A 22,283-nucleotide genomic window follows, 5' to 3' on the forward strand; every position below is an offset into this window, starting at 1 on the left:
CTAGGTTTTGCTGCCATGGGATGCTGATCATTTAGCTGTTGGGCTTCATGCTTACCCAACCCATCCTCTGAGGCCCAATACTTGCTACCCTTCCTATCCCACTGCTGCTAGAATGCCTAGTTCCTTCTCTCCAGAGCCCATTGGCTGTGGCCAATCATCAACATCCTTCCGCTTTAGATGGTGGATGCTTTTCCCACTTCCTCCTGGGACTGATGTTTTGTGTCCAGTGCTTATTCTCTGTTCTTCAGGCCTACCTGTCTATCCATGTTGGGTCCTGGAAAGCCTCAAGAATGGTAATATGACAGAGGCACGCATGGTTAAACCACGCATGCCTCGACTACGTTGCCTAAACCACGAATGCGTCTGAGCAATGCATTCATTTACTATGCATCCCTTTACCAAGCATGCCTTTACTACACAATTTCGTGGTAAAGGCATGACTGGTATAGGGATGTGTGGTAGAGGTACCAGCCTATGCCACCTGCCCGTAGCACTAACAACTACTCAGACCCCCCAAGCCCTAAAAAGTACCCCAAACCCACCCTGAGCCCTTAAAACTAACTTGACCCCCCAAGCCCTAAAAGCTTCTTCGACTGCCCCTGAGCCCTAAAAACTACTCCGACCCCCCAAGCCCTTACAACTACCCGACCTCCCCTGAGCCCTACAAAGTACCCAACCCTAAGTCTTAAAGAGTACCCCAAGCCCTAAAAACTACCTGATCCCCCCTAGCCCTAAAAACTACCCCGGCCCTCCCTAAGCCCTAAAATCTACCCTGACCCCCCCCCCCTCATGAGCCCTAAAGCAACCCCAATCCCCAGAACTAAAAACAACCTCAGCCCCAGGCCTAAAAGCTACCCCTAACCCTTAAAAACTACACCCCCCCCCCCAAACCAGGCCCCAGACCCACTTTCCTTACCACATCCTCTCTCATCTTTCCTGTTCCTGGGCCTGCCCAACTCAGCATCTAGACGCCGCATTGCCTTAACCACACATATGCGTGGTTAAGGCATGTGCGTGGTTAAGGCAACTGTGGCTGCGCTTACGTTGGAACAGCACGCATGGCTCTGCCCTCTTTGTTCAGGCCATTTCCCCTCAAGACCTAATCCCATACAGCAGATTTATGTGTGTAGTGGCCTGTCAAAAGGTGGCCTTTGTGAACACTCACTGACACCAGGCCATAGCTGGGTGTGACAGGGAGCACCCACGCAGCCACAGTGAGGAGGCAGGACTCTTGAACACCTCTGCCTTGTAGTTTGGTCCTACATGTCAGGTTTCATTTCCTCAAGTGCACTTCAGTCAGAGGGCAACCAGTGCCTATATGTTTGATTATTAGATGCTTATTATTGTATTGAGCATAGCCAAATGGCTGCTGTTCGATCAGTGTTGGATCTGCTTATTATTGACTACATTCCTCTCCCTTTTAAAAGCAAAACTTAATTTAAATTACTTCTATCTACTCCTGTTTCCCTTGACTGCTAATACTATGCATCTCTAAGAGCAGTATTAACCAAGTCTGACCTGTGACATTAACTATTATACTTCTAGTCATACATCTACTGATGTATTAGCTACTGAAAATATATTTATAGTATTAGCAGTCAAAGGTAAATAGAGTCAATAGAAGTATTTCCTTGCAATGCTACCCAAGCAAGTCCAACTGAATCTTTTGAACAGGGCATGGCACAATCACATTATGCAGCTTAGATATGCTATAAATAGCTGTCATATAAAACCCCAACAGCACTGAAAATTAAGACCACCCCCCTATAGAACATATTATTCAGAACCACACACTCCAGACACATTTGATGGTTGGGTGTCGCCTTCCTCCCTATAGCACTTTTCCCTGAATAACAACACACACAATCTTACAACACAACATATTAGATAGAATACCTCACACACATCAGACAATGCAAAGATTCACCACTTACATGCACACTATCGGCACACCCTAGCATATATGAGAACATGTCTAAAATGAACTCATCTGATATACTCAGCACCATTTGCTAATAAGCAATTAGACCATTATTAGGACTTTGAAACACTACCCAATATATCCAGTTAATTCAGTCCTATGCACATATATTGCAAATAACCCAGCAAGCACGAATGCATCTTGACTAGAGCTCCAGCCACTCCCCACAAATATATATTACGAACAAGAAAATAAGGAATATCATCAAACCGCCTTCTACTTAGTACAACTCACAAACAAATCCTTAAAATCATGGTAAGAAGCAACTAAACATGATACATGCTGAGGGCCATCCCAGTGCACCATCAGTGCGTGCCATATCAACACTAATAACATAATACCCTACCAAAAACCTGCTTGGTGGTTCAGTTTTTCACATAAAATTCCAATGATGGTGAAAGCAGATGTGCTTTAATAACAGAGTTATGGGTCGCAATCAGCATTTTTTGCACCATCTCCCAGATGACAATATTACGAGGACTGCACTGGAGGCTGTCAGTGGTTGTCAAAAATACATTGGCCTTGCTTCTCAGCTGAGCTCACACTCGTACCACCGAAGTCTCATCTAATGTCCAAGGAACACAGCAATAAATGGAGAAGTGGTGAGGGTGACATTCAGAAGGGACAGAGATGTGGACATTCTCTAATACATCTTGTATACATTGACACATCAGGGGTCGTATTAAGTATGTAGTGCTTTTTCCTGGTTAGTGCTGGGTGCACCTTTCAAATTGTGCGCCCAGCGCTAACCAGGAAATTGCGCCGCATTATAGCGAACGCACTGCCCCCAGGGCAGCCACGAACTCGCGCTGCCAGGTGAAAAATGGAGCGGCTGCTTTGAAGCCTCTCCATGTTTCACTGTGCGGGTGGCAACCCTGACAGTTTCTTTGCCTCTGCACCCGCATCTATAATATGGCGCGGGTGCCGAGGCAAAGGGATTCTTTCATTGGCATGGGGCCATGCCCAGATGCAAATGAAGGAATTCCCTCGTGAGAAAGCACTGCCACTATATATTCACCAGTGCTTTCAGTATTACAGAAGGGCCTGCACAAGCGCCTGTGGCCCCGTCTCTAAGACCATAGTGCCCCGGGGCACGCAAAACGGGCACAAACACCTGTGGTGCCCCTGGTGCACTTTGTGTAATATGGCCCTTGGTCTTTTTATGTGTTTTTTTCCTTCTAAATATAAATTCATGTTAAAGATTCTTGGAAGTGCACCCGTCAAAACGAACATACAGTGAGTGGCACTATATCCATCTTGAGTATAATGGATGGTTTTATAGAGCATGACATTGCAGCATGCTGGTGGAGGCATATGAGTTTTGGCAATACTAGCAATGTACCCTTTATCAGGACATTCAAGCAGATTAATCATCACATTTCCTGTCTTAAGAAGTCCTTAGTAGGATTCTTGTGATGCTTACATATGCAGCAGTGGCCCATGCAGGTAAGAGTGGTGGGGCCAAGAGTGGGGGGGGGGGGGGGGGGGGATTCCGACAGACGACGACGAGGGAAAATTAATTATTTATTTCATTTTCCCTTGCGGTCGTCTATCTCATCCCCCCCAACCCGGCCCCACCACTCTCACGTGCACGAGCCCATGCTGTACCTATGTGTGTCAAGACTTATAGCTCATAAAGATATATATCTATCTCGGACATTGTCATACTGGAAAGTATGTGCCCAACTTGGGCATTGTAATACTGCATGAAAATAAGCCCCTACCTGGGTCATTATGATACTGTCTGAAAATGTGTTCTTTGTGTCACTTCATGGCCATGAATGTCTATGTGGGATATGTGATACAGAATGAGAATATGTACATATGTGTAGCACTGTGGTACTGGCATGGAAATGTTTATCTAAATTGGTCTATCCAGCATTGGCATGAGGAACTCTTTTGCTGGCACATTAGGCTGAGTTACAATGTATCAGAGCAACACTGCTGGCTCGCAGGCATGCTGAATGTCATACTACTAGCTATCACTACTCCCTGATAATACTGGAAGTGCCCAAGAATATCTATGCATCAAATTTATATGCAAATGTGTATGTGTGTATTTTGTGTGAGTACGCAAATATATATAAAACATGATTTTGACAGTGTTAAAAGTATGAGATGGGTTCTCTGTTTCCAAATGGACTTGCATACTTTGAGGGGTTTGAAGCAGTTTGCTGCTACTGTGTCTAGCCTTCAATACTGTCAGCTGAAACCTGTGCCATGGTATACTCTCTACTGCAGGTGGAAATCAACAAAGGCCACCTTAAAGGCTTTATGCAACCTCAGCATGAGTGCTTGCACTACTGATCATACTGCATCTGTTTTGTGTGGTGCAGGAAGCTTGCTTTTCTGCTGTCTCTTCTGTGCCCATTCTGTGAGTATGAGGGAAGCCCTCACTGCTGGAGCTCATTTTGTCCAAAATCTTTGTGCCTGATGGAAGCTTTCAGTTGTAATTGTGCTGTGCATTTGGAGCTTTGGTTTGCATTTGAGGCTGTAATTAAGCTGCCTGGCATATAATGTTTCCCACTGGGCATGTGATGGCTGAATGCATGACATATCTTGGTAGCACTTTAGTAAAATATATTTGGTAACTAAAATAGTCTCATATTTGCTTTAGCATCTTTGCTATTTTATTAATTTGAACTTATTGTTTAATTTTGTTCTTATTTGTTTTTTTGTGACGGCATCTCCTGTGATGTCACCAGGGTCTAAATTCACTTGACATCACTTCCTATAATGCCCCTCCGGGCCCAATGTTATATGACGTCACTCCGTCTGATGTCATTACAGGCCAAAGGGTGCATGATGTCCCTTAAGCAACATCTAACATTTTGGTGAATCGATGTCAATGCCATATTATGTTTTTTGCTGTGGTTTGTGTTACGTCACTGTTTTGTGTTCAGCTGTTTACTTTACAGATGCCAACAAATGCTACTACATTTCCAGTGAAAAGCAACACATTCCTTTAAAGTTCCAGTGACAAATAACTATTTACCATTGGCTAGGGTGCTAAAATACTACTGGAGTTCTTCAACTATTTAGGACACAAGAGTCTAAAATTATGGCTGAGACCTGCCTTAAATTTATAGTTTCATTGCTGGCTCTGACTTTGTGATACAGGTCAGCCATACTACTAGTGACTGTTTTTACAGCATAAGGAAAACATCTTTCCTTATATCCCGACGGACTTGCACCAATCAGCCATTATCACCTTAGCCACCTAGCAGCTTCATTATTATAATGCACTGTACCTCAATATTCAAAGGTCTTCCCTGAATAGACTTCAGGTTGTACAGAATGCGACTGCCGGCCTCGTTCTAAACATCCCCAAGAGTCTCTTGCTTAGAGATGGTAAGGGCTCTCTTTATTGACTTCCAGTTAGGAAGCAAATTTCCTTCAAGGCCCTGTGTACTGTTTTCTTGGCTTTGCATAAGAAAGGCCCTAGTCAACTGACTGCTCTATTTTATTGGTAGACACCAAGGGGCATATTATTTAGGAGATGCGATAATTATCGCAAATCGCACTTAGCGAGATTTACTATATCGCTGGATTACATCGCCGTGTTAGCCACGTATTATCAACGATTTGCTAACAGGCGATGTAATTCCAGCGATAGAGGCCGATTCCCAGGAATAGCGCGTGAAATCCGGTGATGATTTCACTGCGCTTAGGAGAGGCTTGCTGATAGGGCAGTGTGGACCTAACCTGGCAATCCACCTCCCATTATCAGTATTCCTAAGTCACTTTTAAAGCAGGCGTTACATTCCTGGGATAACCGTGGTTCGCGCCGGTACTTTTTATCGCTTCGCGAGTCTGCTGCATAGCTTGCTAATATCACGAAGCCGTGTTAGCGAGGATTCCCATGTTGTTGTACTCGGGAACGCCTACTTTGCATGTCATTAGCGATATTGATCGCAGACATGCAAAGTCGCTAGGAAACACGTGCTAACGCTTGTTAGCGTGTCCTTGATGATATTGAGATAAGAAAATCGCCGCTTTTTCGGCGCTGTGTGCCGAAAAAGCGCCGATATATCTCTTGATAATATGCCCCCAAGTAGGTCTCTCAGATCCGCTCACCTTAAAAAAGCTATGAAACCCAGATTTAGAAAGGAAAGATGGGGAGGGCGTTAATTTTCAGTCGCCGCTGCCAACCTGGGGAACGCTGTGCCCACTTACATTTCTGAAGCAGACACCTTAATGTCTTTCAAAAAAACATTTGAAAACTTGCCTTTTCTCACTATAGTTACCTGATTGCTTGGTTGGTTTGACTCTGTCTCGCAATAGCGCTTTGGTACCTGAGGGTTTTAGAGCGCTTTATAACACTATATCATACAGTCGCCCATTTCTTCCAACAGGAAGTTAAAACATTTTTTCAAATGTATAGGAGTGTAGTATCGCGAGAGACTGTGGGGCAGCCCACGCCTCTCACCACGATAGGGGAAGTATTGCCAGCAAGCATCCCCCGAGAATAAGACTTTGTAGGTGGGCTCGACTGATGTCGAGACCACGTGAGCATGACAATAAAAAGCCCAGGGCTCTGGGCGTGGTTAAGTTTGTGGCTAACCACCAACGCCACACCTGTGTGTTTGCGTGGTCTTTTCATGCTGTGGGCCTAGTCACCCACAACTTTACACTGGCGACGAGGTGGTGTCCGCAGGTTGCTGCCCTGCCTCTGACCCGCCGTGCTGCCTGTCTGCCACAGCCGCGCATCCACCTGCCGCCATGCAGCCCCTCCCGCTGGTGTGCCTCGCTCGGTGCGAGCATTGCCTAGGTCCCTGCCCGTGGCAGAGGCCTCGCAGCGTCCCTGTGAGACTGTCGAGGATCGTCTGCAGCGAGTTGGAGGCAGTAGCGCCGAAGCGCGTGTACCGGTGCCCCACTAGCCGTCACTGACACGGTGAGTGCTCGCGTGCTCTCTGCTGCCCCCTCTGGCCGCGGGACGGCACCGCACCCGCTATGGCCTTCTCCCAGCATAACCTGTAGGAGACCCTGCCGCGGAGTCGCGCGCTGCATGCGCCTGTGGAGAGCTTTATTCCCTGCATCTCTGGCCACCAACCACCACCAATCGTCCACAGGAGTGGTTGCCACACACTTCAAGGGAGCCCACCCCTCAAGAGTGCAACTGCCTAACTGGGCCACATGGTACCACGCTGCCTCACCTCTGGGTCCCATCCCCTCTGTGGCACAGGAACTGCTGCACGTCTCAAGCACACGTCCACCAGCTGGGAGGCGGTCCCAGCCACCTGTAGTGCGCACGCTCCATCACGGCCCCGGCCGCCACCTCCTGCTGTTCAGCAACCAGTGGAGTCACCGCCGCCGGGCATCTCCATAGCTTTCTCTCCTGCTGTCGATGCTCCGGTGCCCCACGGACGCCGCTGTATAGCCCTCCTGCACACTAGGAGTCGTCCACGGCGGTGCCACCATGACCACTGTCCCGCCTCTGGAGCCCTTCGCTGTAACAGGTCTGCCGCCTTCTCAAGCGGCGCGATGGAAGGAGTGGGTGGAACGGCGGGAGACATTTTTTGAAGCTGCGGAGATTAAAGAGCGAAGATAGCGGTCCATGCTCCTTCACCTGGGCGGCGCGGACATTCCCAAAATCGCTAAGACCGTCCATGAACCCGGACCCCTGAAGACCTACGTTACGGGATGCCATTGCTGCGCACTTCGAGCCGTATGCCAACCCAGACTACGAACGGTTCCTTCTCCGCCAAGCGAAACAGCTCCCAGACGAGTCCGTCGACGTGTTCTACGCTCGACTCGAGGAGTTAGCAAGCACGTGCACCCTGCCTGACGAGAACGATGAGGTGCGGGCATAATTCATCCAAGGGTGTGCTTCCTCGAAACTGTGCGAACGCGTCCTTGAAGAGCGCAACATGGCAATGAAGGACATACTGACCCTAGGACGCTCCAAAGAGCTGTCCAAGGCCCGGGCGGCCCACATGGAACTAAAAACTCCGGCAGCCATCAAAGAGGAACCAGTCTGTGCCATTCAGCCCAATCCACGAGGCCCACGGCAGAGACCCAGAAAGCCCTTCAGACCAAGGACCCGGACAGAATCCTAGAGTCCGCCTCTGCGGATGGTGCGGAGGCCCGCTCCCACACGACGGCGCGTGCCCAGCTCAGGGGAAAACATGCAGTGCATGTGGAAAAGTCAATCACTTCTCCAAGGTCTGTCGCTCAAGGCCCAGCCCAACTCGTCCGGTGCACGCGCTGGAGCCTGTCCCTGGTGATTCCTCGAGCGGAGACATGGACGATGATGAAGCCGCCACTGTGCACGTGGTGCACATGCTACATGCACTCTCGGCGTCACCGCAAGCTGCACCTATGTGCACTGTTCACGTGCAGGGGCATCCGGTAACAACACTCATCGACACCGGCACCACAATCAAACTCATGCCCGCCTGTGCTTACGAGCGGCTGCCCAACCCGCCTGCGCTCCACAACACCAACGTCCAGGTGTACGTCTTTGGAACCCACACCCCACTCCGAATGTGCGGAGTGTTCCAAGCAGAGATTTCACACAACGACGTCCGCCAGTGGGCCAAGGTCTACGTCTCCAGGGAAGGGTCAGGATTTCTACTCGGCTGTCGCACAGCCCAAGAACTGCGCCTTATCCACTTTGCTTTTGTGGTACAAGCACACAATCTGGACAGGTTGATATCAGAGTTCGCACCCCTCTTCGACGGGATCGGGTGCCTCAAGGGCCCAGCAGTCCGTCTACACATCGACAAGTCGGTAGCCCCGGTGTCTCTCAGACACAGGAGGATTGCCTGCCACCTCCGACCGAAAGTGGAATCGGAACTCCGCATGCTGGAAGAGGCCGGAATCATTGAACGGGTGAGAGGTCCCACCCCATGGGTGTCCCCCATCGTGGTTGCGAAGAAACCGAAGCAGCCTTACGCTGTCCGCATATGCATTGACATGCGCATCCCGAATCTTGCCATCAAACGGGAACGCCACCTAACGGCCACGGTTGATGACATCATAGGCGAGCTTCCAGGGTCAAAGTGGTTCTCAAAGATGGACCTCCGGTCGGGGTATCATCACGTCCCGCTCCACCCAGACTCGCATCCAATCACGACCTTCTCCACCCACGCCGGCTTGTGGCGCTACAAACGCCTTAACTTCGGGATCTCCAGCGCAGCCGAAGTGTTCCAAAATATCATCAAAACTGTCCTGCAGGGGCTGGAAGGGGTGCTCAATGTGAGCGATGACATCCTGGTCCACGCCCCTTCTCTAGAGGAACACATCATCCGCCTCAACGCAGTGTTCACACGCCTGAGAGACTGCAGCCTAACACTCCACAGGGAGAAATGCGAGTTCCTACGCCGAGACATAAGCTTTTTCGGATATCGGTTCTCAGCCAGAGGCATCGGGCCTGATCCCGCCAAAGTAAAAGATGTCAAAGAAGTGCCAGCCCCCACATCAGTGACCGGCGTCCGCATCTTTCTGGGTATGGTCACGTACTGTGGCCGGTTCATCAAGAATCTGTCGGATCTGACAGGCCCCCTGCGAGAGCTCACAAAGACCACCGCCCACTGGACCTGGGGCCCAGCACAGGAGCAAGCGTTCCAGCAGACCAAGGCCGCGTTGTCCGCTGAGACAACCCTTGTATACTTTGATCCGCGCCATGACTCCCAACTGGTCGTAGACGCCAGCCCCACCGGTCTGGGTGCCGTCCTAGCGCAACGCCAGAGTTGCGGTGACTTGGCGCCAGTGGCCTATGCAAGCAGAACTCTAACACCTACTGAACAGCACTACTCACAAATTGAAAGAGAGGTCATAGCCATTCTATGGGGATGCCGCCATTTCCACATCTATCTGTACGGCCACCCGTTCACGGTCATTACTGACCACAAGCCACTAATTCCGCTATTCCAGGGCTCGTCATCCCGGCCCCTTCCACGGATTGAGAAGTGGATACTGCAACTACAGGAGTTCCAGCTGAAGGTAGAATACCGACCCGGCACACGGAACCCTGCCGATTTCCTGTTGCGGCATGCCCGGCCAGTCACCCCTCCCGAAGCCGAAGAAGCAGCTGCCACAGAAGACTTGGGGCCCGATTCACAGAATTAACTTAAGACTAAATCCTAAACTTACTACTTTGTGGTATTCACAGAATGCACTTACTACTTTTGGTATTCACAGACTGCACTTACTACTTTTGGTATTCACAGAATGGATTTACGACTACTAACTTTACGTCCGCACTCGGGCCGGAAATTCCGGCCCGGGGGCGGAGCTTCCAGCCCGGAGGCGGGGCTTCCGGGCCGGAGGCGGAGTTTCCGGCCCGGAGGTGGGGATTCAGGCCAGTGGCGGAGATTTAGCCATGGCCGAAATCTCCACCTCCGGGCCGGAAGCTCTGCCTCCGGCCGGAAACTCCGCCTCCGGGCCGGAAGCCCCGCCTCCGGGCCGGAAGCTCCGCCTCCGGGCCGGAATATCCAGCCCGAGTGCGGACGTAAAGTTAGTAGTCGTAAATCCATTCTGTGAATACCAAAAGTAGTAAGTGCAGTCTGTGAATACCAAAAGTAGTAAGTGCATTCTGTGAATACCACAAAGTAGTAAGTTTAGGATTTAGTCTTAAGTTAATTCTGTGAATCGGGACCTATGTACGGATGGTTGTTGAGCGATCCCGACCCCTCCCGATATCACTGCAAGAAGTCATAACCGCCACCCAGGACGATGACTGCCTCCAAATGGCGATACAAGCTGTCGGCTCCGGAGACTGGCAACCTCTCCACAACCCACCGCCCATGCGTACAGCAGCAGCTCAAGCCACGCTAAGGTTGCTACACCAAGTCCGTCACGAGTTGTCGGTGTCGGCGGAAGGATGTCTCCTGGGGGGCCCCCGCCTAGTCCTACCCGCGAGCCTCACCAGACAAGCGGCAATCCTTGCCCATGGGGCGCATCAAGGGATCGTCAAGTCCAAGAACCGGCTTCGGAGCAAAGTGTGGTTTCCCGGCCTAGACCACCAAATTGAGTCACTCATACAGCACTGTCCCGCATGCCTCGCCACGAGCCTCCCAAGCAGACCAGCGCCGGTAGTCACCGAAGCAAGCCCCAGTAGCCCATGGGACAGAGTCAGCGCGGATTTCGGCAGTCTTCCAGGAGGGCGACACAGGCTGGTAGTTGTTGAAGACTTCTCTAGATACCAAGAGGTAGAGTTCGTTTCCTCCACGGCCGCAGCAGAAGTCATCCCATAACTCGAAAAGATGATAGCCACTCACGGACTCTTTGGAGAACTCTGGACTGACAACGGGCCACCATTCACCAGCATGGAAATCGCTGAGTACCTAGCGTCCCATCGGATAAAGCACCGGAAAATCACGCCTAGGTGGCCCCAGGCCAATGGGGAAGTAGAGAGCCTGATGCGAACTTTGAACAAAACCATACAGATCGCATTGTCAGAGGGACTTAACCTAGAGCGAGCTGTGTATCAGTTTCTCCGGGAATACCGGCTCACTCCCAACTGTACCACAGGAATATCCCCGAGCCGCCTGTGCTTTGGCCATACAGTCACGGACACAATTCCCCATCACTCTACATGGGAAAGAGCCGCGAATCCTCCGAACCTATCAGACCTCAGGCGAACAAAAACCAACGAAGCGGCATCTCAGAGGAGACACGCCATAGAGAGCCCCATCGCCATAGGCGCCCAGGTACTTGTGCAGGATCGACATCCCGGAGGAAAGTTCCGGACCCCGTTCGAACAACATCCATGGACTATCATTGCCATCAAAGGTACCATGTTGACCGCTCTTAGGGGTTCCGAGACAGTTACCCGCAACGTGTCATTCTTTAAAAAGGTCCCTCCCGCAGAGGAATGCGACCCAGCGGAAACCCCCGATCAGGGCAAGGCGCCCCAACGTAGACCGGCAAGCCCGAGAAACAGAAGGATTGAACAAGGACAGCCAAGCCCCACAGATTGTTTCACCAACCTGCCGTTGTCGCCGCCATCGGCCCGGGGAGCGGAGGGAGAGCAGAGTGGGACTTCCATCCACGATCCAGAGTCCCAGCCTCCAGACTCGCAGCTGCGGGGCAGCCAAAGCCGGTATCATCTCCGCCCCTGCCCCAAGCTCTCCCAGAGGTATAAAGACTACGTAACCAGTGGCTAGTCGGCGATCGGATTTCGGGTCGCAGCCAGGGTGAGCAGTTGACGCCAACTCCCAAGTAAGACTGTTTCATTTAGTTATAAATCGACCGTCAGTCAACGGTCAGGACTGGAAGTGCATGGTTATGATGTTTATGGTTATTTTATTTGTTTCCTGGTTGGGGAGGAATGTAGTATCGCGAGAGATGGTGGGGCAGCCCACGCCTCTCGCCACGATAGGGGAAGTATTGCCAGCAAGCACCCCCCGAGAATAAGACTTTGTAGGTGGGCTCGACTGATGTCGAGACCACGTGAGCATGACAGTAAAAAGCCCAGGGCTCTGGGCGTGGTTAAGTTTGTGGCTAACCACCAACGCCACACCTGTGTGTTTGCGTGGTCTTTTCATGCTGTGGGCCTAGTCACCCACAACTTTACAAGGAGGTCGAAATAAATCGTTTTTTTACATTTAATTTTAAGGAAAGGGCCGGATTGAATTTTTCGATGGTGTATATTGTATTCTTTAAGAGAGGTGCCTGACCCCAGGGGCCAGCCCTTTTGCCTCTGACTAGATTATGTAAAGAATGGAAATTGCGCCGCATCTGCGGGTTGTGTAGGGCTGCGACACAGCTGCCTAAAGAATGACAGACTGCCGCTAGTGGCTCGTGACAGAGTCGAATCAGTGACTTAGAAGCGAAGTCTATTTAATTAATTCGGTGCCGAATCTAGCAACTCTCGCGTCTCACAGTTTCCGGGTATGAACAGAGCAGCGCAAATGAACACCGCAATCTTGCATAACATTAATTTCGAAACAACTGCTATTATAAAAACTGCATATAAAACAGAGAAAACTATGCAAATCCGCCCTTAATTTAGAGTTTTGTTGTGAAGGGGGAAGAAAGCTTGCTGGTTTTGTTTGCGAGTGTGCCCCTGAGCGCTGTGCTCCTTGAGAGCTGTCGGTATGGTAATCCGGGCGGGTTATTAAATGACATTCAGGCGAGGGACGGATTTATTAGAAGCAAAATATAATCAACCAGGCAGCTGATTCGCCCTAAAATTTAGCCGAGTGTCGAATACAAAGCGGCGTGGAAGACAGAGTGTGGCGGCTGCTGACATAATTAAGGGATCCGATCAAAATATGACGGATCTAATTAATGAACTCCGGCATAATTCTGACTACAAATAATTGTCATTAGATTGAAAAGGCGCTGTCTGCTGAAGCTGATCAAAATGCCAAGGGGGATGGGTCTTTGTGAGCACGCCCAGAAACCTTCCGCTCTGCAAGGAAAATGTATAAAAACACCTCCCTTGGGCAGTTTGTTTAGTTTCGTCCTCCCACCCCCAACATTTCAAATTTCATCTGTTCAGTATCCTAATTACCTGTTTTATCCCATTGTTGTATTGCCATCCCGTACTAAGAGGCGCAATAAATCTTTAATATTTATGACAAGTATTTCTTGATATTAAAACGCGATGGTGTCGAAGGCGATCCATAATAATTTCACAATAAAGTTAAAAGGCCATAATGCTATAATAATAAAGATTTTTTTGAAGCTCTGGGGCTGTATTTCGTAAACTACGCTTGCCTGCAGAAGGGCATATAAACCATTTGTCATTTGCATACTCCAGGGCTGCCTGCCAGCCAGTGTAGAGACCCTTAAGGGGTCTACTGGTCAGGCACATATTGTACCCTCAGGTAGCAGTGTCCTGGCTTATGCTGTGTTAGTCTGATGATGAGGGCTGGACAAGCCTTTTATTCCGCCGGGCATTTCCCCGGTCGGCGGAGCGCGAAGCGGCTTGTTTTTGGGTAGGGGTCACTCCTGGCATCTATATCACTTTCTCAAACTCACCGAGGTCAATTGCAGCAGGCACAGGGAGGCTTCATAAGAGAGTAAAGAGAGGAAGGAGGGGGAAGGTAGAGAGAAAGTGATAAGAGATGGGGAATAGAGAGAGGGGAGAAGAAGATAGAGTGAATGGATGGAGGGACAGAGAGAGATTACTTGAGGAGATGAAGGCAGCCAGGCTGGTTTTAGGACTTTTGTGAGGGTTGCATTGGTTCCTCAGTCCGACCGTGGTGATGGTTGGGCAAGCACGACCTGCAGTGTGGTGGTGGGGGTCGCTGAGGATGCCCAGGGGTATGGGTGCCATTCCTTCCTGCGTCCACCCTGATAAGTGATCCTTGACCTCAATTCAACAGGTGAGAGTAGGGTCCCTACAGCACAGGGCTAGGTTGTGTGAGCACGTCCTGAATGGCGTTTGTACTGGGAACCCCTGACCTAGCTTTGGGAGTGTACCAGTAGCACGATCAGTGCCCCCAATTTGGGACCACCAGATGGTTTTTGGAACCATCCTCGTCCTCCCCTAAAGCCACCACCTTGGGCACAGAAAATATGGACTACCTTATGGTTGTTCTCCGTTCTTCGACTCCCTTGAAAGATGCCTTGGTTTGCTGGATGATCACAGACATTGGGACAACAAGGATTTCCACATTTTTGTGGGGTACCTGCACCATGAGAGTGAAGGGATGCTCCCTTTAAAACGTACAGGCTGCGAAATAGGCCCATCCCCTTTCATATCACATAAGGGTTCATTGGTTAAATTTTATAATATGAAATACTTTGACTGGGCTGTAAAGAAATACTGGTATTTCATTAATATGGTGAAATTTCACCCTAAGGCGGAACACACCATTTATCCAATGTGACCCAGAGCAGCCAAAGTTTAAAATACACGACTGAAGACCATAATAAAATAAAGACTACAAGGCAGTAGAAATAAACTGTAGGACAGAAGAAGCAAAAGGAGAATTGAATAATGAGACAAAACCAGTGGTTTTAATATTAAATGACTTTGTCATATTGTTCAGGGTTTACATACGTAAAGTGGCGATAACGTCATTGGATTCTACAACCTGCAGAAACTGCTGAGTCATATTCTTTTGGGACAATAACATTAGTTGATTATTTTTCATATCATTAAAAGACGCCTGGGGTACCTTATTCTAAGAATTAGTACTACTACTACTACTAATAATAATAATAATATTAATAATAATGAAGATATTATTGATAATTTTTTATTAGGAATCCATTCTACCATTCTACAGCACTGTAATTATCCACAACAAAGTGCGTCTTTTCAGCGTGTACTAATCTTCATAGACAAACAACCCATTTGCAGCAGCTTTGGTCATTCAGGAATAAAACTTTTGAATGAGTCCTAATTATTTCTATATAATACATAAATATACATTTATTGAAGCCCTTTGCTTCCAGCTGCATTTGGGCAATAAGGCTATTAGCAGCAGTGGCGGCTCGTGCAGGTAAGTGTGGTGAGACGGGGGTGGGGTTGGGGGCTTTGGGGGTGAAAGTAAAAAACTACAGGATAGGGAATGCAAAATAAATAAAACCACTTACATTGCACTCGCCGCATCACCGAGACGGCGATGCAGCAAGTGCAAGGTAAGAGGCTTTATCTTATTTATTTATTTTACATTCCCTATCCCGTCGTTTGTCACTTTCACCCCCTCCCCACTGCGCTTACGTGCACGGGCCGCTACTGATTAGCAGTGATTCCCCAAGCCTCACTGCATGTAAACTGATACATACGTGCACTGCCTTTGTGTGCTTCAAGTCCATTCTCTGCCTTAGCAATCAGCTTAGGAAGGCTTCAAAAGCAGAAACACAACAATAGCTCAATAGAATCTTTCTGGGATTCTAACTCAATATCAGATTCTTTAAGTTATTAATTAGAAACAAAAATAACTATTAAAAAATAGTTGTTGTTATTTATAGCGAACTCACTGGCACTCCTTTCTGTAGACCATGAAATAATGAATGGCAGGGTAAATGCTGCCAGGACTAAACTGTGTACCTTGAAGATCTATGCAGCAGGTGCTCAGTGCACTGAGCTAGGTTACAGTCACCAGACTATTTTAGCTGCTGTAAGCCAGCATTCCTCTTTGTAATTCATCAATAAGCATTTATAAAGCACAACTCTGTCACCCCTTGGGGTATCCGGGCGCTGTGTCCTAGTTGAAGAGCTAAGTCTTGAGTCTCTTTCTAAAGTCTGCCAGCGAGGGGGCCGTATGGAGTTGGAGGGGGGAGGTCGTTCCTGGTCTTGGCTGTGATGTAGGAGATGGATCAGCTGCGGGTGTGGCGGATGCGGGGTGTGTGTGTGTGAGCATAGGTGTCTAGCGGGTTGGGGAAGTTCAGTCAGTGGTTGAGGTAGGCAGGTCTTAGGTCATGGAGGGCTTTGTAGGTGTGTGTGAGGATTTTGACCAGGCATCTTTCTGGATGGGGGGCCAGTGGAGTTCTCTCAGGTGGAGGTAAGAATTCTCATCCAGAGAGATGCATCTGCAACTTGCAGAGAGGCGCCCGGCTGATCCACGATGACCAGATACACATGTATTTTTTTACCCACTAAGCCCATTCCAGGGATCCTATAAGAAGGGACCCTGTTTGGACAGGCTCATTATGCCTTTGTTTCTCTTGTTACATGGGCAGTCTTCCTGCTATAAAAGGGGTTGGACACAGAAAGGATGCTTGGTTCCACTCACTGTTGTTGGGCAGACAGTCGTTGTTACGATTGGTAGTGTGCTCGTCCAGGACAGGCAAGTCTATATTGCAGTTAGTGTACCCTTCATACAGGAGAAGTTTTAGAAGTTCTGGGCCCATGGGTCACTAGGGAAGCTGGGCCACAGGTCAGCAGCATTTGCTGTGTGTGATTATCCTTCATTTTTAGGTACAGCCCCGCTGGTGGCTTTAGTGGATGTTTTCTCCATGTCCATCCAGCAGTATGTCCCTTATGTTACATTGCATGACCACAATTGGCACATGGCAATTGATTCACTAATATAGTCTCAGGAGCCATGCTATTTCACACGTTTATTTAAAATTAGCTACCTGGGACATATATGTCATTAAGTCAAAATGGAATCTCAGAGGTTAGGAGTATGCTAGAGCAATGCCACCATAAGTATGCTTTTGGCCTATTAGCTCTAATAGGTGAATAATGGATTTTTTCAATAGCTAGTCACAGAAAAGTTGAATCTCTTCAGCTCCTGACTTGATGCATTTTCATTTGAGAGTATTTAAAAAGTCCATCCATTACAACTCCCTCCTTCATTTTTTTCACACTGCAATGAATACTTGCCAACTCATGACAACCATCACCCCGCATTCGTAACCCCGCATGCTGTTAAAACACGGTCATAACAACGACCGCGTTGTGACAACGCATACCATTACCCCGCAAGTCATTACAACGACTTGCGAAGGGGGGAGAAGGTGTTGGATTTAAAATCTAACACCTTCCCTACAGTCCACACAGACAGAGTTGCAATAGTAAATTTTACTATTCCAACATCCAGTGCCCCCCTTCCGCAAGTCGTTGTTAAGACTTGCGTGGTAAAGGAATGCGTTTTTACAACGCGGTCGTTGTAACGACCGCGTTGTAACAACATGCGGGGTAATGGTATGCGGGGAAAAGCGGCATATTCCTTGCCAACACTTGCATTTTCTTTTAAAGAGACTTTTTCTCCTGAGAAATCTTTGTGAGTATACCAGTAGAAAGAAGACACATGAAGGGCACCATCCCTTTCAACAGAGGGGCATATGTACAAAGGGATTTCGCCACTGGAACATCACTTTTACCGACGTTCTGGTGGCACAATGCCCTGCTCCATATTTGCAAAGTGGCGTTAAGCCACTTTTTGTGCCTTAACGCCACTTTGTAAATATGGTACACTTTCATGCAGGTATCTGCATGAAAGGGGCATTAATGGGTGTTGCTGTGGGCGTTCCACCGCAACACCCATTGCTTTTTGATGCTGCCCCAGATTTGCAAGGATCTGTAAATCTGAGGCAGCGTCAAAAATGAACACCATGCAAAATCAGGCATTAGATTGGTACAACAAGGCGACATACTTTTATTTCTCCTTGTTTTTGCTTTTTCTACGTGTGTTGTATTTTGCAGCACACATAAAAGAGTAAAACGCCATTAATGATTGTTTTAGTGCATGCACAAAATCAATCATTAAATAATGGTGATTTGCTACTTCTATGTGTGCTGCAGAGTGTAGCACACATAGAAGTAGCAAATTGTCGTTATTGATTGTTTACATGCAGGGAGGGACACTTTCCTGTACATAAACAATCATCCCTGCAACGCAGGAACCCTTGCACTATGGTGCAATGGTGTCTTTATTGGCGCTAGGAATCTATTCTGAGCGCCAGCACCAGGGAAAACACAGGGGTGTGCCATACTCTTATAAATGCAGTGCATTCCTGTGTTTTGGAAATGTCACAGCGTGGCGCTGAAAAAATTTGCCACAGCATGGCACTGCGCCATTTCCCTGTACATATGCCCCAGAGTTTGAGTTCCTTTTCTACAATGTATGCAATCTCATCTTTGACATTTTTGCTTTATTCGCCCCTCAATGGAGCCAGTTTTCTGGTTGTCCGTTCACTTAAGCAAAGTTATCAGAATCGTCTATACTTTTGTCGGGTTATTTATCAATATGAAGGATTCAAACAAAACTTTATACTATATGTAATCCTTCCCTGAGGACGAAATAGTTCAATGGGTAATGGAATTCTGAAACAAATTACCCCAGGAGAATGGACTCATTTTTCTATGATTTGCAGCTCTCCCAAGAGTATAATAAGTGATTTTATAGATGGGGTGCATTCTACAGGTCATTAGCTTAGCACTTTCTCTTTGCATAAGAAAGTATACATCACTTTAAATGGAATAACAGGCACACCAGGCGCCACTCTCTTGGTTTTCTAAGGTTAAGGTGATCTGAATTCATGTCAGGCCTAGTATTTATCCTCACAAACCTACATTTGCAAGCATTCAATAATCGGAGTAAAATGCTCTGTAATAGTTCCTCAACACCACATGTCTATTATGCCTAAGCGCAATGAGAGATGGGCAGAGTCATCCTCAAAAATCTGACTAGTTAAATGGATCTTCCAGAAAATAAAACCACAAGTCAAATAAATACTGCATGCGCAAACAAGTGTTAGCGTAATACATATTATCCAATTAAATAATAACTAATTATCCTTTTTCTTTCTTAAAATACTCTATCAGAAATATATTACTGAACATACAAATAAGCAAACAAGTCAAATCATCAAAATAAAGGTTGTGTTCAAAGACTAGTGTCTGGGGTTCAATTCCACAGCACACCACTTTTTTTGCTGATGCCAGCAGTAGCTGAATTTAAACTGTGTTGATTTTATTGCTAGGGAGGCAACCAGTAGCGGACCGTGGTGGGAGTGCTGCCGGGCGCTGACGTGGGGTGGGGAGGGGAAGGGTGGGGGTAGTAAAATCTGCCAAATACGATGCAGCACGCGCAACGAAATTTGTTTTATTTATTTGTTTGTGTACTTACCTCTGTGCAGCCGTATGTCGGATTTTACTACCCCCACCCTGTCCCTCCCTCGCCCAACGTCAGCGTCCGGCAGCACTCCCACCACAGGCCGCTACTAAAGGCAACTCTGTAAGTTATTCAACAAACTTCTTTGTTTTTCAGCTGGTGCTGTTACTGGAAGTTTCTTTCAAGTGACAGTAAATTCATCCGGTTCTTTTCTTGTTTAAAATGTCCCATGCTAGGATTTGTACATGAAAAACACACACAATAATCAATATTTGTTTTACAAATGTTGCACAGAATGAGGCTGTCTTCGTACTTTAAAATGCAATGCAAAGGAGCTCCAGGAAATGAGGGAGAGAAGATGGCGGCTGGTTAACGAGTCCGGCTGGGAGCTCTGAGCCTCCAGGTCAGAAAATGGCTTACCACCGGATGGAAGTGTGATAAAACTAAACGGCACCCAGTACAACAGAAAGAGCGTATGGGTGCATTAAACTGGATTACTCTCAGAAAAAATATTTCAAATCACCAGAAAACTTACGTCAGGAAGTAGGGATCCAGTGGAGGCAGTAAGGGCAGTGACAGGGATCGTGGAGGACACTGTGGAGCCTGGAAGAAGGGAGGCGGCAATAAGCCGCGGCACGCTCTGGCCGGGAGGCATGTGTGCGGAAGCTGTTGCGGCATGCTGAGCAGTAGATGGGCCGTTGCTAGAGTGCCCCTGAGAGGAAGAACCTCGATTCAGGCAGAGACAGGCAGGTACAGCGGCTGCACCGAGGGCAGCAAGACCACATCGAAACCCTCATCTCGATCAAGAGGAGCAAGAGGAAGCAGAGGAATGCGGCAAGGTCGTTGGAGGGTAATTGAAGCTGGGTCCTGGTGTGGGCAGGGAGAAAAGGGACAAGAACTGGCATGTATAAAATCTCTGGACATAGAGAAATTTATGAATGAAAAGCGAGGAGAGGAAAGTACACCGGCCCTCCCTCATTCTGGATATAAAAAAGCTGGTACAGACAAAGGGGTGTCTACAGTAAAAAGCTATTGCCCCAGAAGTAGGGGAGTGAGCAGCCAGAACCCTCAAGACCCTGCAAAGGAACGTGCCACTCTAGTTCCCAAAACCACTAAAAAGAAATAGAAAGCACATGCCTCAGGACAACCACGACCCCCCCGGTCCAGGGCAAGTAGGAAGAAATGATGGCCCCTGGTCCTGGCACACTTCTAAAAGTCACCCCATCTCTGAGGTTGTACTTTAAGATACAGGAAAAGCAGGGAGTGATGGAAATTGTGGAAGCAAAAGGAGGGGCAATAGGGGCATTAGGAATAATGGATGGTAACAGGTACAGAGTACTGGAAGTACCTGAGCCCCAGGAAACTGCTACTGAAAACCAGACCCCAGTCACTGCCAGCTCACAGCAAGTGGAACAATACAAGCAGCTACCGCAAAATACCACAGAGAAACTAATGGAGGCCATGCTTGTGGAAATGAGGACCAATTTCGCAACATCAGAAAATACAGGAATCGTGTGAGGTACTGACCAGAAGATCAATACCCTAATGGAGAGAGTAATACTCGTGGAGACATCAGTAGACGCCATAGCAAAAAAGTGGAAGCAAATCAGTATAAAAATCAAACTCTTAAAAACCTCAGAATCTGACATCAGTGACAAGATGGAATCATTGGAAAACCAAGCCAGAAGAAATAATCTGAGGATACTCATTATACCGGAAGGCCTGGAAGTGGAGGATATTAGAAATTTCACAATCATGTTGCTTGAGGAGATATTTGCCTGGGCAAAGGCGAGTAACCTAGCAGATGACATCCAAAGAGTACATTGTGACACGTTTGGCAGAGGGAAAATGAGGAAGAACCCAAGAAAGATACTAATCACCTTTAAAACGTATGTCCTCAAAGAGAGAATCCTCAGCGAAGCTCTAAAGGCAGGGTCTTTCAGTTAAGCTGACTGGTCTTTCCGAATCAGACATTGCCAAAGTGACACAAGACAGGCAATCGGAATTAGGCCAGTTAATGCAACAAATAAAATCTCTAGGTGCGACAGTCCAGATGCGATTTCCTGCCTCGTTGCGGATCATGTGGGAGAATAAAATGCACAACATCCAAGATCCTAAAGAAGTGGAGTGCCTAATCGAACATATAAAAATGCAACAAAAAGATCACACCTAAAAACGATAGTCTAGCTCTCACCTGGAGGATGAAGGGCTCAAAAGGGCAGAACTCTGCCCAATAAAGAAATGGGAGGCTTCTCCTGAGAAGGTAGAGGAAAGGGTAAGGGGAAAATATCACTAAGAAATTCTTTGGAAAAAAAAATAAAAACAGCACGGGGTGGGGAGCAAGTTAGGGAAAAAAAGAAAAAAAAGTCCAACGTGTGCAATGTTAAGGAAGAAGGGTCCCAGGAAGAGGCAATACTAGCTGGGGGCTCCTTCAGCAGGAAAACAAAAAACAAATATGAAGACAGTTAATATAATATCACGGAACGTAAATGGTCTAAGAATAAAAAGAAGTAGACAGAAAATTATGGAATATCTGAAGGCAATAGATAGCGAGATAATTATACAAGAAACCCACCTATTAAAAAGGGAATGAGCAGATATAATCAAGTATCAAAAGTGGGTGGATACCTACATTTGCACAAATCAAGAATGTTGTAAGAAAGGAGCGATCCTTTTAAAAAAATCCCTTAAGGCAAGGATTGATTCAGCAGAGGTGGACTCGAAGGGGAGATGGACGATAGTTAGAGTAAGGATTTACAACACTTCGTGTACAGTGGTGGGCTATTACGGGCCTAATACGGAAGACCCTTTTCCTTTTCAAAAAGTGTATT

This window comes from Triturus cristatus, chromosome 10 (genome assembly GCF_964204655.1).
Source record: "Triturus cristatus chromosome 10, aTriCri1.1, whole genome shotgun sequence".
Classification (NCBI taxonomy): domain Eukaryota; kingdom Metazoa; phylum Chordata; class Amphibia; order Caudata; family Salamandridae; genus Triturus; species Triturus cristatus.